Source organism: Lissotriton helveticus, chromosome 8 (genome assembly GCF_964261635.1).
Source record: "Lissotriton helveticus chromosome 8, aLisHel1.1, whole genome shotgun sequence".
NCBI classification, from domain to species: Eukaryota; Metazoa; Chordata; class Amphibia; order Caudata; family Salamandridae; genus Lissotriton; species Lissotriton helveticus.
This window is the reverse complement of record NC_136069.1, coordinates 1,635,642,390-1,635,657,142: the sequence shown is the minus strand read 5'-3', so window position 1 is coordinate 1,635,657,142 and position 14,753 is coordinate 1,635,642,390. Positions and strand designations below refer to the sequence as shown.

The window sequence follows — 14,753 nt, the reverse complement described above, 5'->3', positions numbered from 1 at the left end:
TTACCAGGAGTCCCTTTCATCCATTTTGGTGAGGTAAAACCATAAGCCATGGTTCCTGTGAGATAAAAGACTAGGGCACTGTCACACCGCCTTGCCTAGAAGAGGGACCCCGTTATCATACCATGTTATACCATCCAGGAAAAGGTTGTTGTAGCCAGTAATAGATGTGCCTCCTGTGAATGGGGTGTGACTGGCGCACACCAGAATTCTATCATGGGATTTGCCACTACTTTGACCGTGAGGTGGGCTTCTGATAGCCAATCATCTCATCAATAGCAAGTTGTACTTTGTGCCTCTCTGTAGAAAACGTGTTAGCACTCTAAAATGTGCAGACTATACAATCATAATGCACAAGATTTACATCCTGCATTGCATCTCAGCCCAAATAATTGCTTTGTTATGAGTGGCTTCCACAGGAGATTCTAAATATGGAAACTCATTGCTATGACTCAGCAACAGCTGATAAAAAAACTCATTAACCGTGCCACAATTTACATATCTCTCATTTAACTTATCCAACAGGGACATACTAAGTCCTCACACATGGCGCCCTTTTCAAGGACATCACCTTCTGACTTTAGACCCGCCCTCTGCTCCGGAAGGTGACGTTCCCTGCTCCGGAAGGTGACTTCCCCTCCTCGCGCCTAAACGCCTCTTCACCACAGAGGTCACGAGGCGACAGCGTTCCTGTAACGTTGTGTTTGACGGCGCCCGGGCATTTCAAGAGCACACAGCAATCAATGTCAGAAGAAAGATCCAACAAGACAGGCTCTGAAAGGTAATGAGGTATTTCAGAGACCATTCCAAGAGGGGTGTGAAGAGATGAAGGGAGGAAGAGATGAAAAGCCTCCCTGAAAGGTCAAATTGAAAGGGAAAGGGTTTTAAATAGAAGGCGAGAGAGACACTTTGTATAGGTGAGTTTGTAGAAAAGAGAATAACATTTGCTACATCAATAAAGTTAATGTTTATAATAATATAATTGATAACTATTATTCTGAAATTAGGTCAACATGCCTCATATAAAGTGAATGTAAAAACGAATTGTGTAGGTGAGTTGATTATTTTAAAATTAATTATCAGCATTACTATAAAGCCGTTATTTTGAAGTATTTGATTTGTTTCTTGATTTGGAAATGTCACAGGTAACACTTCGGATCTCATTGCACGGTCAAGGGAAATTCTGTTTGGGCCAGTAATGAGTCAGATGTGGACTTGAGCTCAGGGGGAATATTCACTGCCAAGGTTTCAAACTACTGTGTGTGACATTGTCATAATTTCAGTATAATTATGAGTGACATTTCAACGACTATGAGTGACACTTAAATTCAATCAAACCTAGCATCAGAAATAGAAGGGCACTAACCTAGCTAACCTGATCGTACTGTTAAACAAATGTGTGACCAATACAGCCCGCAGGCATTGGCTGTCACAGACCACCAGCACTGACCAGGCGACTCTGCTGGCTTAAAGCCGCTGGCACTGAAAGTAATTGGACCGGCATCAGGGGGCGAATAGTGCTATTAATCATTTAAACTACATTTTGCAGCAGTGAGGGAGAGATATCTCACTGAGGCACTACTTACTTTTCCAGGTGACTCTTGAGGAGCGGAAATTTGTACGGGCTGACAAGCCGCAATGACTCATGCGGCAAACGTCGACCAGGGCATGATTATGTGGCTCAGTAGCTGCTGTACAGGGACAAACTTTGGCCTTTCAAGAACCTTGCGCAAACAGATAGTACTTTTCTCAAGGTGGAAATCCTTCACCCAACCAGGATGTCTGGCTCGGCTCTGTCAATATTACGACTTGCCCTCACCTAGCAAGCAAATATACTAGTCCACAAGAGGCCTAGCTGATGCGGTGAAACAGACAAAGGAGGCGCACAGTTGGCAGTAACACATTCAACCCTTCTGTCACATACTTGACTCCAAGTCGATACCATTCTGCCATACTTGCCCAGGTACCGGGCAACATCTTACTGAATCATTCTTCCCAATTCCTCCTCTGTCACCCAGAACTTACCACCACGTTGCCATTGACAGAGGGGGCAATTGCTGCTTCCAGACCGCTTAGTAAGGCCACCAAGGTGCCTACTCTAGCCCGCACCCACTATGGCTCTGCCCCCTAGTTGTGAACGCAGATGGTCTAGCCCCGCCCGCGTCTTGGATTGAAAGTTACAAATATGACGCAGTCTTGTTTTGCTTGGAGGTAGTGGTCAGTAAAAACAGAAATGAAAATAAGCTCACAGGAGTTAAAGTCAGTCAGTTAAAATTAGCAAAAGAGTTAAAGTCAGTCAGTTAAAATCAATCAGTCAGTATTGGTGTATGATTGCTAGTGCTCCTGAGGAGGTGCAATTATGAGTGGCTTTGCATTTCAGTGTGGAGGTGAGGACCACCACACTGAAATGCATTAGTCTAATGCCTGATGCATGGTACTTGGCAGGGCTGCTTCCCATTTCGCACAAAAAACTGGAGAGTGCTGAAAAGGACCTGGTATTCATTTTAAAAATGCAGAACTCGTTTCCATTCCAGCACCAAAGATTGTCACCACTAGGAAAACCTGTAGGAAAGAGACAGCTTTTGCATGGTTACCCCCTAATTTTAGCCTGAAACATGATGCACTTTGACGTGGTGTGCCCTGGGTCCCTGCAATCAGGTTCCTAGGGCCTGGGTTCTTATCCCAAAGCTGTACCTTGTACCCTTCCAATTGGCACCTCTCTGGCCACAAGCCAGACCCTTGTAAAAGGGTTACCAAGGGCACTGTGGTCAGAGAAGACCTCTAAGGGCTGCAGCACCTGCTGTGCCACCCTTAGGGGCCCTAGACCTTGACACCCACACGCTGCATTTGCATTTGGTGCAAAGACAAGTGAAGAGTAGACCTGTCACACATCCCTGGGTGCCAAGCCCATATAGACTGCCTGTGGCCTATGTAAGTCACCCCTCTAGCAGGGTAGACTAGACCTCAGTTGAGGGTACAGTGGCCTGAGTCCTGTATCCCTGCAGTGTCTAAGTCCATTCTTAGACATGGTAAGTGCAGTAAAGCCATAAAGAATATATGGTTTGGGAGTTGGTTATTACGAACTCCACAGCTCCATAGTGGCTTCACTGAAACCTGGGAAGTTTGGTAGCAACCTTCTCAGCACATTAAACACACACTAATACCAGTGCGGCAATTAATGTAAAATACAATGGCATCTTAGAGATGCCCTCTGAAAAATGACCAGCCCTGGTGTGGTTCCTGAATGGCTCCCTGCTATTTACCACCACCACCAGACAGGTTTCTGGACCCCTGGGTAGAGAGCCTTCGCTCTCTGGGTCCAGAAACAAAGACCATCCTGGGCAGAGGTGGCACGCCTCCTCCCCTAGGATGGGCTGAGTCCACGAGGGGAAACTTCAAAGGACTGCTGCCATTGTAAACTGTCCCTGCCTTTTGATGTCCCCAGCAACTGGCTCTCATCGGTTCTGTCCCCCACTTGGGCGAGCTAATCAGTGGGAAAACCGAGTTAGGAGGAGAGCTCACCTTTGCCAACCCCACCCCACTACTCATGTGGGGGAGGCGAGGTGAAGCACACAGCGCAGTCCCCTCAATCTTGGAGATAAGAGGACCCAGCCAATTAGGGAGAGGCTCATGCCCCCCTCCCACTAGAGGGTGGCATAATAGGGGATGTACCCACCCCAAGGAAGGGACCCATTGGTCCGACCTGCACACCCCTGTAACACCCCTAAATTTAGTATTTAGGGGTGACCCTGAAACTTGCCTCCTCAGATTTGAGGAAGAAAGAAGAAGGACGTTAGAGCTGTGCTGAGCCAGGAAGAATAGGACACCTACTGCGTTGTCCCCAGCCCAACTGGCCTGTTCGAACTTCGACCTGCCTACAGCGAGAGCCTTGGCATGTCCAGCAGCTCCCCAGAGCCTGGAGGACCTGCCTTGCACTCATCTTACAAACTCTGTTTCCCGTGAGCATCGGATTTCCTCAACAAAGACTCCCAAGATCAGAACCTGTATCCAAGTGGTTCCACGGTTCTGCACCACTCTGCACCCAATGCCCACCACCTGAGTTCAAATGGCCCAACACCACAAGGAGGTCTCACCAGTGATCCTGAGCTGGGATCTGGTGTTGCCAAACCTCCCTCAAGCTTCAAGACAACGCCTTCACCCTCAACCTGAAGGGTTCCCCGACCGCGACCAGAGCTGGTGAGAAAACATGCTGCCCAAAGACACCCCTGCACTCAACATTCCACAGCCTTGGGTGACCCAAGCGACGGTATCCAGGCATCCCCCAAGAACCCAACTTACCTCTCCAGCCAGTGGTCACCTTCAGGAAGCCTCCCTGCCTGAGCCCGCAGCATCTTTACTGATCTGAAGGTCTCCATGGGAGTCTATAGGGTCCCCCACGTCTCCTTGGCACCATGCACCCGGCCACGCCTGTGCTGCTGTTGGTGCAGCTCCTGTGCTGATTGTTGGCCCATGCAGTGCTGACCTTAACCCACAGAGCTTTGCTTCCACACCCAGTGGCCTGCGCGTAAGCAGCCTCTGACCGAAAGACCCCTTAGGCCCACAGAATAACGTTGGGCCCCTGTACTCTGCACCTGGCCGCCCCAGTGCCGCTGGTGGTGGAACCTGAGTGCTTATCTAGACCTTGGGGAACCTTGGTCCTAACCCCCAAAACACCCACTCATAAGTTGTTTACTTACCTGAGAACCGTTAATCCTTTTTCTCCCATATGAAACAATGTTACGAGTTTTGTTCCTAAAAATGTTCTGTTGAGTTGAACGTTTGTATGAGGTAAACAGTAACTAAACTGAAAACCTTCAACAGTCTTACCTTGTATTGTGAGATCCCCAGCATGGTGTCTAAGCATACCACCCGAGTAGTCAATGTAATACAAAAGTCACCTAAAAGTATTACAAAAGTAATTACTGTGTAATTTGAACTATTTTTTTAACCCTATACAAACCTGGAACGATTGTAAATTCAACCACAACTGCTTTTCTTTGTTAAGTCTTGCATTTGAGAGTATATTTCACTTGCCTGTGCCAAGTCCTGCTTGGTTTTAGAAATAAAACATAAGTATACCTTTTTTTACTTATTCATTTGGTCTGAATTCTGTCACTCAGGATAAGCCTAATTGCTTGTGCACACTGCCACAAAGAGAGCTGTTAGTACTTATCTAATTTAGCCTCTGCTATTCCCCTAGTTACTCCCTGGACTCAGTGCAAACTATACCTCACTTTGGTATAGTAGGAGGCAGCAAATTAAAATGCCCACACTTAGGAATTACCGTTCCCCACAGGAGTGGCAATTTTGGAGTAAGGGAATTCCCAATCATTCCGCTACATCGCCACAAATAATAGGACTGTTTGCTTCCTCTTCTCTGCCTTGAAACTGACTGGAAGTTAGATTCTGACTTTTCCAGGATGGGACTAGGACAGAGACAGTCTACCATTCTCCACAAACATTAGCTATTCTGCGTTGCCCCAACATTTCCAGTAAATCCTAACCTTGGATGTCACTCCCTGCCCTTGGATTCGAATTTACTCATGTTCTACTTTATTCCTTCATCAGAAAAGAGTTAACATGATCTAAAGGGATTGAAAAGTGCAAGGGCACTTTATGTGTTTGTGTATACATGTGGTGTAAGTGCACATATACTTGTGTGAGCATGAAAATGTATGTGTCTGTACGCATGCACAGGTGTGTGTGCATCTGATATTCAGTGTCACTCTAACCTGACTGGAGCCCATGCTCACACCAGCACTGTGACACCACTCAAAGTGCCGCCGTCATGAGGACTGTGCAGCAACACTTCTTTTTAGAATCCCTAACACCGCCACCTGAACTAGCCCTTTCCTCAACGTAGTCATAACCATCCTTTTCCCAACGTGGAAGCTCCATCTAGCCATCCTTAATGTTTCTTGTGCCTCTCCATGATAGAAGGTGAAAGTTCCACTGGCCTCCCATCCCAGGACGTTTCTGTCCTCATCCTTCTAACTGTAAGAGGCTCTCTGTTTGAACACCACCCTCTGTGGCCACTCCCTCTCCCGATCGTTGCGCGGCACCCAGAGAGCTCAGCAACCACAACCGGCCCAAAGCCCATCAGATCTGACATGTTGGCCTCACTTGCTTGGGAGTTAAGGAGAACTGCTGGCTTGTTTGACATCCAAATCACTGACCTCAGCCCAGACAGTGGCAGCAACACACACGCACCCATACCCATTATTAGGAGGACCTGCCATTGACCAACGGCTCGTGTCGGGGTACTACGCGGGTGAACGGCGTCCCCCGACTTATTTTACCGGGAGCTCGATAACAAACTACTGCCAGAGTCTAATGTGCGTGCTTGTTCACAGCCGTGGTGACACCTCCTTTGATCTGTAAAATACAATATACATGAAGTGTCTCAGCTGTATGTCACGCGCTGGCTTCTCTGATGCAAGCGCATCTAAGGGGTGAGCGAGGGGAGGCAATGAGTCTGATAGTGCAAGACACCTTTCGTGACGTCACTTACTGTTGTGACATCAGCGTCCCCCTACTTCTTTTTTTAGGACTCGTGCCCTGCATTGACCGTAATGAAGTGTGTAATTACTATTCTAACTCCACATGCGCTTTGATAGTAGGGGAGGTTATAACGCGGACCGTGACAAATCTAACTGCACTTTTAGTTTTTTGAGGCACTCACTTGAAAGTACCTAAACACACAAGATTAACCCATGCTGTGAAGACCTAGTCAGTCCCACAGCAAGGGACAGACAGACAGACACACACGCACACACGCACACACACACACATTGTGCACCTGTGCCCTCATTGAACCATACAACCGTACCTCCCTCCTCATTTAACTTTGAATGCCAGGGTGAGTGAGAATAACACGATATGTCGCTTCCATGAAAGGACGTCCAATTATTTGTCTTGAAGCCCTTTTCGTCCCTCCCTCTAGTCTGCTGCCTTGGACCTCCCCTGCATGCCCCGACAGCAAGATGGCTTCCTTGCCACCAATGTTGGTGGCTCTGCTGCTCTCTGTGACCTCTTTGTCCTCTTCCTCTCTGGTCATGCACTATAGCAAGGGGTCCTGCACTCATTCACCTTTCAGTGAGAGCAAGAATGGTAAAATCATGTGAAATCATGTCATGTTTTCACTTAAATTAAGCAGAATCTTACACAGAATTATACATATATTACTTGAAATTCACTTTGGATTAATTTAACTGAAAACTGAAAACTGATTGCAAGGGCTTTGCACACTATAGTTGCTTGCAATGGAGCGGCTCCCCTTAGAAAATGTCTTCCACGAAATATTTTCTGCTCAGACCAGTTTTCTGCAGAAAATGTTTTGCTCGTGAAATTTTAGTCATTTCGCGTATTTTGCATATTAGAAATTGTGTGGCTCTTGCAAATTACGTGATCCTATTGGAAAAAAATGAACCCTGTAATATCTTAGTGAGTGATAAAGACCCTCTTACCACGGGGATCAAAATAAGGACGCCTGTGACCCGCCCCCACCCCCCAGCAGGGTTTAGGAATGAGCAGTTATACCTGTGTGAGCAATCCTGTGGCCCATTCATGGTTGCTTCCACTTCCGGGTGCAGAGGTCACAGGGGTCAGCGTGGCATTAGAGATTTCCTTTGAGGTGCAGCCACAAAGGAAGGGTTCTGAAGTCAGCAGACTCCTTGAAGCCAGGCAGAGAAGAAAGGGACGGAACACCCCAGTGACGCGCGCGCCATCACAGAGATGTCAAGTGAAAGAAAACTCCACATTAAACCTGTTAATTAACTCCAGGAGCCGAATTGCAAAGAATGCCTTTAGTGCCAAGAAGTCAGGCCGCATTGTGTTCCCAAAGAAAGTAGCATGTCATTATTGTGACAGACATGATAGCAGGTGACAGCTTCCCTCTGTTCTGGTGCCAATCTTTAATCTGGCAATGTCCCCCTCCAGGCGTGCTTTCAGGACCCCAAAGACGGATGTCATGTTCTGCTAATTGGACATCACCAGTCCGGGGCAGCTCGTCTTAGCCTAGCACTGGCGCGGGAAGGGGCACGCGAGCATCGTTCAGACAGGGACAGGCCTCTCGTGACAGGAAGCAGAGTGACGGGAGAAGAGGGCATGGACAGCCCACAGAAAGAGCCGCTAGGGGGCAGACCCATCACTTTCCCGGACCCCCTTTCAATCCCTGTGAGTGTGTCTGATTTTGAAGGGTGTTTAGGCCCCACTTGTCTTCCACACATGCATGTTGGTTGATGTGTGCAGTGTTTGCACGTTTGTTCTGTGTGACTGTTTATTTTTAGGTCTCGCGACCTATCAATGCGCGCATGCGCATCGAGCGGAGCGAGAATTCAAGTCGGCAAAATCTTCATGAAACCACCAGCTTTTTGCTGGCGTTTCATGAAGTTCATGTGAACCACGTGTTCAAACATGAACGCGCATCAGCCTCCCTCCATTTGCCGCACAGCACATCAAAGGGCTTCGCCCAGCGTGCGCTCTGCGGCTTCTCCTCCCCTAATTACGCCGCACACAGCCTTCCTTGCATTTCTCCTCCCCCTCCCCAGCCAGCTTCCCCCAGGCCGTGTTCCCTCATCCCTCGCACCCCCTCCTCCTTCAGGCCCCCACCATTTGCTTCCATTTGCTTTTGCTTGTTTGACTCTAGGCTTGTGAACATATAAACAATATGACAATGAAAGCACGATTAGACCATTCAAAAGACCGTATCTTCAGTGCCTACTAAGGAAGGTGACCGTATCGGAGTTCACGTGTACTGTGAAAGACACACCATGCTCACCACTGACACGTCCGATCATACTGGGCATGTCACAAGGATAACTTGGAAAACTGATCAAAAACAAGAAACTGTGCTGAGAGGATGTGCTTTGCAGACAGTCCGAGCAGTCTCACTTGCACTAGTTGTAGCCGTCTATTTTCCCGGAGGCCTCGTCTGCAATAAATGAGGCCAGCTGATACAACGCACCGGAGTCTCCTAACGCGGCTCTTTGCTGGTGCAGGGCCGGCGCCTTCAGTGCAGGGCAGGTAAGCAGAGTCTTGGCAGTAAAACTGTCCTCGCAGATCCATGCAAACGATGCTGACAGACGTGTAAGGACCCCCCCCAGCTTCCATCAGTGTGCAGTTCAAACCTCGCAGACCCAGAGCCCTGGACAGGCCAGCTAAGGTTTTACCTCTTCGGAAAGGAGTCTACTAAGAACGCACTGTGGGTCGAAACAGGGGAGCAGCGGGGGATTAGAGTTTGTGGGCATCTTTCATCTTGCCAGCGCCATTCTTACATTAAAGAAAACGTGTTTGCAGACAGTTGCAGATAACCCTAATATTGTCAAAATCCATTACCTTAATTTGTGCATGCTAATGTATGTCTGCGATTATTTAATTTGATGTTCGCAAGTATTAACATTTATTAAAAATAAAGGTAGAAAGATTAAGTGCCCCCTATCATTCCCCAGTCTGACTGCAAGTTGTCATGAGCCCTGCATTGAGACTACAGATGGGTAATAGCCACTGGACTTTTTCTCGTTGTCCGAGAAGATGAATGTCTCTGAGAGGCAGCAGATGTGCACTTTGACGGGTGTTAAGGGGTTTACACATTGTCATAAAGCAAAAACAACAAGCATTGGCATTGCCAATAGGTCTCGCTTGTGGGACCTTATAAGTATTTAGTTTTGCAGCACAATATCCGATTATGCAACAAGGATATTGTGCTGCAAAACTAAATACTTATAAGGTCCCACAAGCGAGACCTATTGGCAATGCCAATGCTTGTTATTTTCTGTCGGTGCTGCGTAGACTGCACCTCACGGTAACGTAGATGCCGATTTCCACCTAAGGGGAAAGAATAAAGATTTAAAGAAACCCTTAGACTCGCTGGAGATTTTACATTTCGCTCATTGGATGTGAGCCTCACCTCTCTAACCAGTCACAAATGGTAGAAAACAAATGGAATGTTTGGATATTGGTGCGGTGACGTGTAATGCTTCTCAGGTGAGGACATTTAAGCACAGCACAGAGACATCCATTAGATTTACAAAAGAAGAGTTGATAAAGTACAGTCCAAGTATGGGACCTTAATTAATCAATGAATACTCCAGGTGCAGCTGCCACGTCCACATTTAGCACCAGCTTTAACAACAGCCCGGGGTACTAGGGCCCGGACCCCCCAGGATGCTCCCCTGCCCCGCCCGCCAAGACAAGTGATACATACATCCCACAATCAATTCAACACTACCAGAAAGTGGGTGTAAAACGGCCATGTTTCATTTTCAACATTCCTAAACATGACTAAAACAGTACACAATAAAATTGATGCAATTAATATCACATTTTTAATATCGACATTTAAAAATCGTCATAACAATCTATTATGACTAATTACTTTTCCCCCAGCACTAAGGGGCCCTCTGACTCGCATCTCCAAAACTGAGAACCCACGCAAGGTGAAACCCATCTGTGCCCCTTGAATGGTGGGCCCCAGCCCTCTGGTCCTTGTCCGCCATATTCGGGGCCCACCCCTCTACCACCAGGCTGACCAGGAACCCAGGAGGCTCGTAGGGAATACCAAGGGGGCGCTGCCCCCTGCCCTAATTCGTGACCTGGCACCCTTGCCTCCCCAGACGGTGGCCCCATTCTCCCTGTGGAGAGCTTACCGTCTCCCCCCTCAGTGCTGGCCTAGGGAGTACGTAAGGAGGACTCCCGTTAACCTTGTAAATCAATGTCACTGTTCTGTGGCCTCTTTTCCGCCGAAGACCCCCCTCAAACTACTAATCTAAGGGATGGATGGATGGAAGTTAGAAGACATGAGGCGCAGTCCAGGGGTCAGTTCGGTGCAGGCGAGGAAAGAGACCATACCCAAGATTCCGGAGGCCTAAATAGGCCGGGGTCTCTGCCTCCTCCCGCACCACACAGGGGCATGGCGAGGAGCCGGGAGGCCGGGCCCTAATGGCGCGCTCCTCGAGCCTCGCGCTTTCCAATGTACTTTGGCCATAACAGGGCCCTACATTTATTAACCGAAAGCCTCATTCTGCCCCTGATGCTCTTGTCAATGTGTTCAAGGTTCATTCAGGTGCAACTCCTTCCCAGTCTAATGACAGGATTGATCATTACAATATTTCAGAGTTAGTTTAAGGTAAAAGGCTCAATAAAAACGACTGTAGCAGACAATAGGTGTGATTACTTTCCAAAGTGAGGGGAAGTGTTTTGGATAATGGTGGTACTAGCATGCACTCACTGTGTTGCAATGGGTTCCATGAACCTGTCAACTGAAGCAACTGTTCAGATGGCTTTAGCAGTGTTGGACTGGAATGGAGTGGTAAATATTGTCTTGTGTGGGTGTTGCACCTCGGTGGGAGGGGCAGACTGTGCTCCAGGATAAGACAAGAGGCAATCAAGTGTTAAAAATAAAATGTAATACTTCAGCAACACCTCAAATCTACAATGTGTATTATCCTCAGGTCATGTCATTATGTTCTCTGTACCTAGCTGCTCAGCCAGTGTGAGTGTTCCAGTTAGAATGTCAGTGTGAGTGGAATGCTTGGGTGCCTGGTGTGAGTGTTGTCAGTTGGCAGATGGGCTGAGCAGCTAGGAGGCTGCTTCTGGTGGGTTTGCTGTAACTACTTCCTAGAATTGAATAAACTTCATCTACATTTACCTGGCTACGTCTACAGCGTCTACTTGTGACTCCTGAACATGTGGGACCAGCCCACTACACAATGCTTTTAACCAGTACTAAATTTGTAAAAATAGGTGCCAGGTCCCTCTTCAGGAGGCCACCGCAGCTTTCTCCACCCAGTGCCACTGCCAGAGATGCCACTGACCGTACCAACACAACTACTAAACATCACACTTCTGCCAGTATGACAATTCACACTGTTTGAGGCCCCAAAGCTATAAGAATGGCGTATGCGAAAGGTATTAGTTGTTTTAATGTATATGGTAGTAATAAACAACTTTTGTTGGGCTCATCTTTTAAGTTCACAAACAGCGCCACTGTGTGGTAGCTGTTATAACTGCCTGTTTTGACAATTAAGTGCTGGTGCTGAGCACCAGAAACCACCAGCTCAAATTTAGCACTGCTCTTAATGGAAAATAGCATCTCCATGATTAAAAAACTATGATCATGTCCACGGAACATATTTCTTGCTTGAAAAGGGTCAGTTAGAGCCTACATGAAATTTAGGACAGATTCCCTATGTTTTCTCTCAATGCAAGTCTATTGGGTCCAGTCATGTGACAGAAACATCTTGCTTTCAGTAAAAAAATGTCTAATGAGCAGGTGGCAGGATCTTCTCCTGGAGCAAGCACAAGACATCCTTTGAGGAGAAGACGTCACTCATAAATACAATACTGAGTTCAGTATTCTCCTAAAATCCCAATTCCATTTGCCAACAGAACAAAGAATACAGACAATCAGAATCTTCCCTTATATACTGCATACGCCAGTGTTAAGACTTTATACATTTCAGGGTATGCTATTGAAAGGTACACATGTGTATGAGGAAAGACCCTGGGTATCAGCTGACCTGCGCTGAGCATCAGGCCACACTCGCACTGATTCAAAATGATGATCCATTTCAGTCTTAATTCGGGTTTACTCAGATCGTCAAATACAAATGTGAATCCTATCGAGTTCCCATTTCAGCAAATGTTACAATGCCCTTTGTAAATTAGCTCATCATTCAAAAAAGGCACCCCATTTTTGGTGAGCAGCACCTCTAAGTGTGAGCCCCAAGAAACAGAGAGAATTGGACAAAACGCTGACATGGATGACAATCTAGTGTTTAATGATTGTGCAAGAACAGGGCGTGAATTGGCTACCAAAACTGAGAGCTTACACACAGGTCCTTCTTTTGTTTGCTATAATGTGATTGCCACTCTAAGTTTCCTCCCTTTTGATTTCAATGGTACTGGGTGCATTACCCATGCTTGGGAAAATTGAAATAGTGCTCATGGGTTATAAAGAGAGCAAAGGAAAACCCATGAGTTCTTGTTACTCCTTTACATGTGCCACTGGGTAGTAATAGGACAATCCCAAACCTGTATGTGGTTTCTTGGAAATGTGAATGCTTATGTTACTTTCTAACATTGTATTTTAGGTAATCTGATTCATAAAGACATACCCCGGCTACAATATAGTGCCATTGTTGTGCTGATAGATTTCAGCAGGACTGTTCAAAGTCTAATATGGAGCTTCCTAGAGTCCATCTTTGCTTTTGTAAAAATACATAGAACATACAGGGCAATCTAAGCTTCTGAATGGTTTGCTTCACTGAAAGGTCAGTTCTAATCATTCTCCAACTGCAAGAGTAGAGCATCCATCTCACCAACTAGGCAAAAAAGACCAAGTGGGTAGGGCCAGCCCTACCTTGAAGGGATGATTTTATAACCCTCCGCACTGACTTCACTTAGAGTTTAATAGCCAAAGTAGGATCCTGGGAAGAAATCAAGCTGTACATCCATAAAACACACTTTGAAGTGTGGAGCAGCCAGAGAGCAGCAAGCAATCACATTGGCATGCTTGAGCATCAGTGCCAGCCTTTAGAAGGTGGTGCTCTCTGCATGCACCTGGCATGATTGTTCTAAGCTAATAGGTGGTCTACGCCGACAGCTCTGAGAGAAACCCAGATTAATTACTGACATGTCTATTCCTTGTGGCTGTGGTTGTTGCTCCTAGATACAGATTCAGCCTGCCCTCAGAGTGCCCAGTGAGATGGTCTTGAGTAGAGTGGAGTGGATACTGCAATTTCATGTCCTCCTCTCCTATCAATCTAGCCATTTAATGTCCTCTTCCTGTGCCCACCTTTTCCTTCTAAGTTCAGAAGTAGTACCTAAACTTCCTTCTCAGCCTCCAGTTTCTCCCTTCTTCTTTTCATTCACACTTCTCACTCTCCTTTCTCAAGGTATCTATCCAAGGGATTGATTCTTTGCTGCAAGTGTCTTACCCCAAGATCGCCATCATTTTGTTAAGTCTCCAACTCACCTCCCAATGAACACTTACGTATGGTTTTAACGTCCCAAGTCTTATTTCCCCTACTGTTCTCCAGTCCACCTCTTGATTTATAGCCTCCACTTCTGCTCTTCCCCCAACCGCCTCTAACTCTGCTGAGCCACATACGCCACAGAAACACTTTGAAGTGCCTAGCTCAGTGAGTACAAACCCATCCAGAACCCACCAATCCAGTGTACTGGAGACAGCCCGGTGTAATTTCTGCTGTACCCTTTTGGGCAAGTCAGCCTGGCTCAAGGTAAGGTCTTGCTCTCTGTGTGTTGTGTTTGTACCATTTAATTGATCTAATTTCCACAAAGTGAAATAAAAAAAGTATTTAGTAGTGTGTGCATCTTGTGATGTATTCTTATTTCTGTATATTTATGCATTGCTTTGAGGTTAGGACTGTAGAATATATTGAGGTTGGGATCCCCACCTTCCAGTAGTGACTCAATGGGAGTTCACAGAACTCAAATGATAAGAACCTCTGTTCTAGAGCTTGGTGCCACAAGAGTATCTCTGTGGGATATTTAGAGTAAACCTTGTTGCCTCATATTTATCCGCGCTATGACTTCTGTGTTAAAGAGTGGTCCTCATGGTTCTTTCCCATGGCTCACTTCCATGCTCTTGTCAGGGGTCAGTGTGGCGCCTCTTTGGGGATCTGCTCCACTTAGAACAGAGTTGCCACTTAATCCCCTCCCCTTTCCTGGAGTTGGGGTTTAGTGGAAAACAGGCTAAAATTAGAGCATCATGAACATGGTCTAAAATTAAAATG

At 46.7% G+C, this 14,753-nt stretch overlaps 1 long non-coding RNA gene across 1 annotated transcript in view; it reads left to right on the top strand.

Moving 5' to 3' along the window:
- Positions 1-664: 664 nt before the first annotated feature.
- LOC144772108 (uncharacterized) overlaps positions 665-14,753 on the top strand; it is a 388,983-nt gene continuing 374,894 nt past the window's right edge. The window contains exon 1 of the long non-coding RNA XR_013599646.1: positions 665-914. This is a non-coding gene — a long non-coding RNA (uncharacterized LOC144772108). The remainder of the gene's footprint in view (positions 915-14,753) is intronic.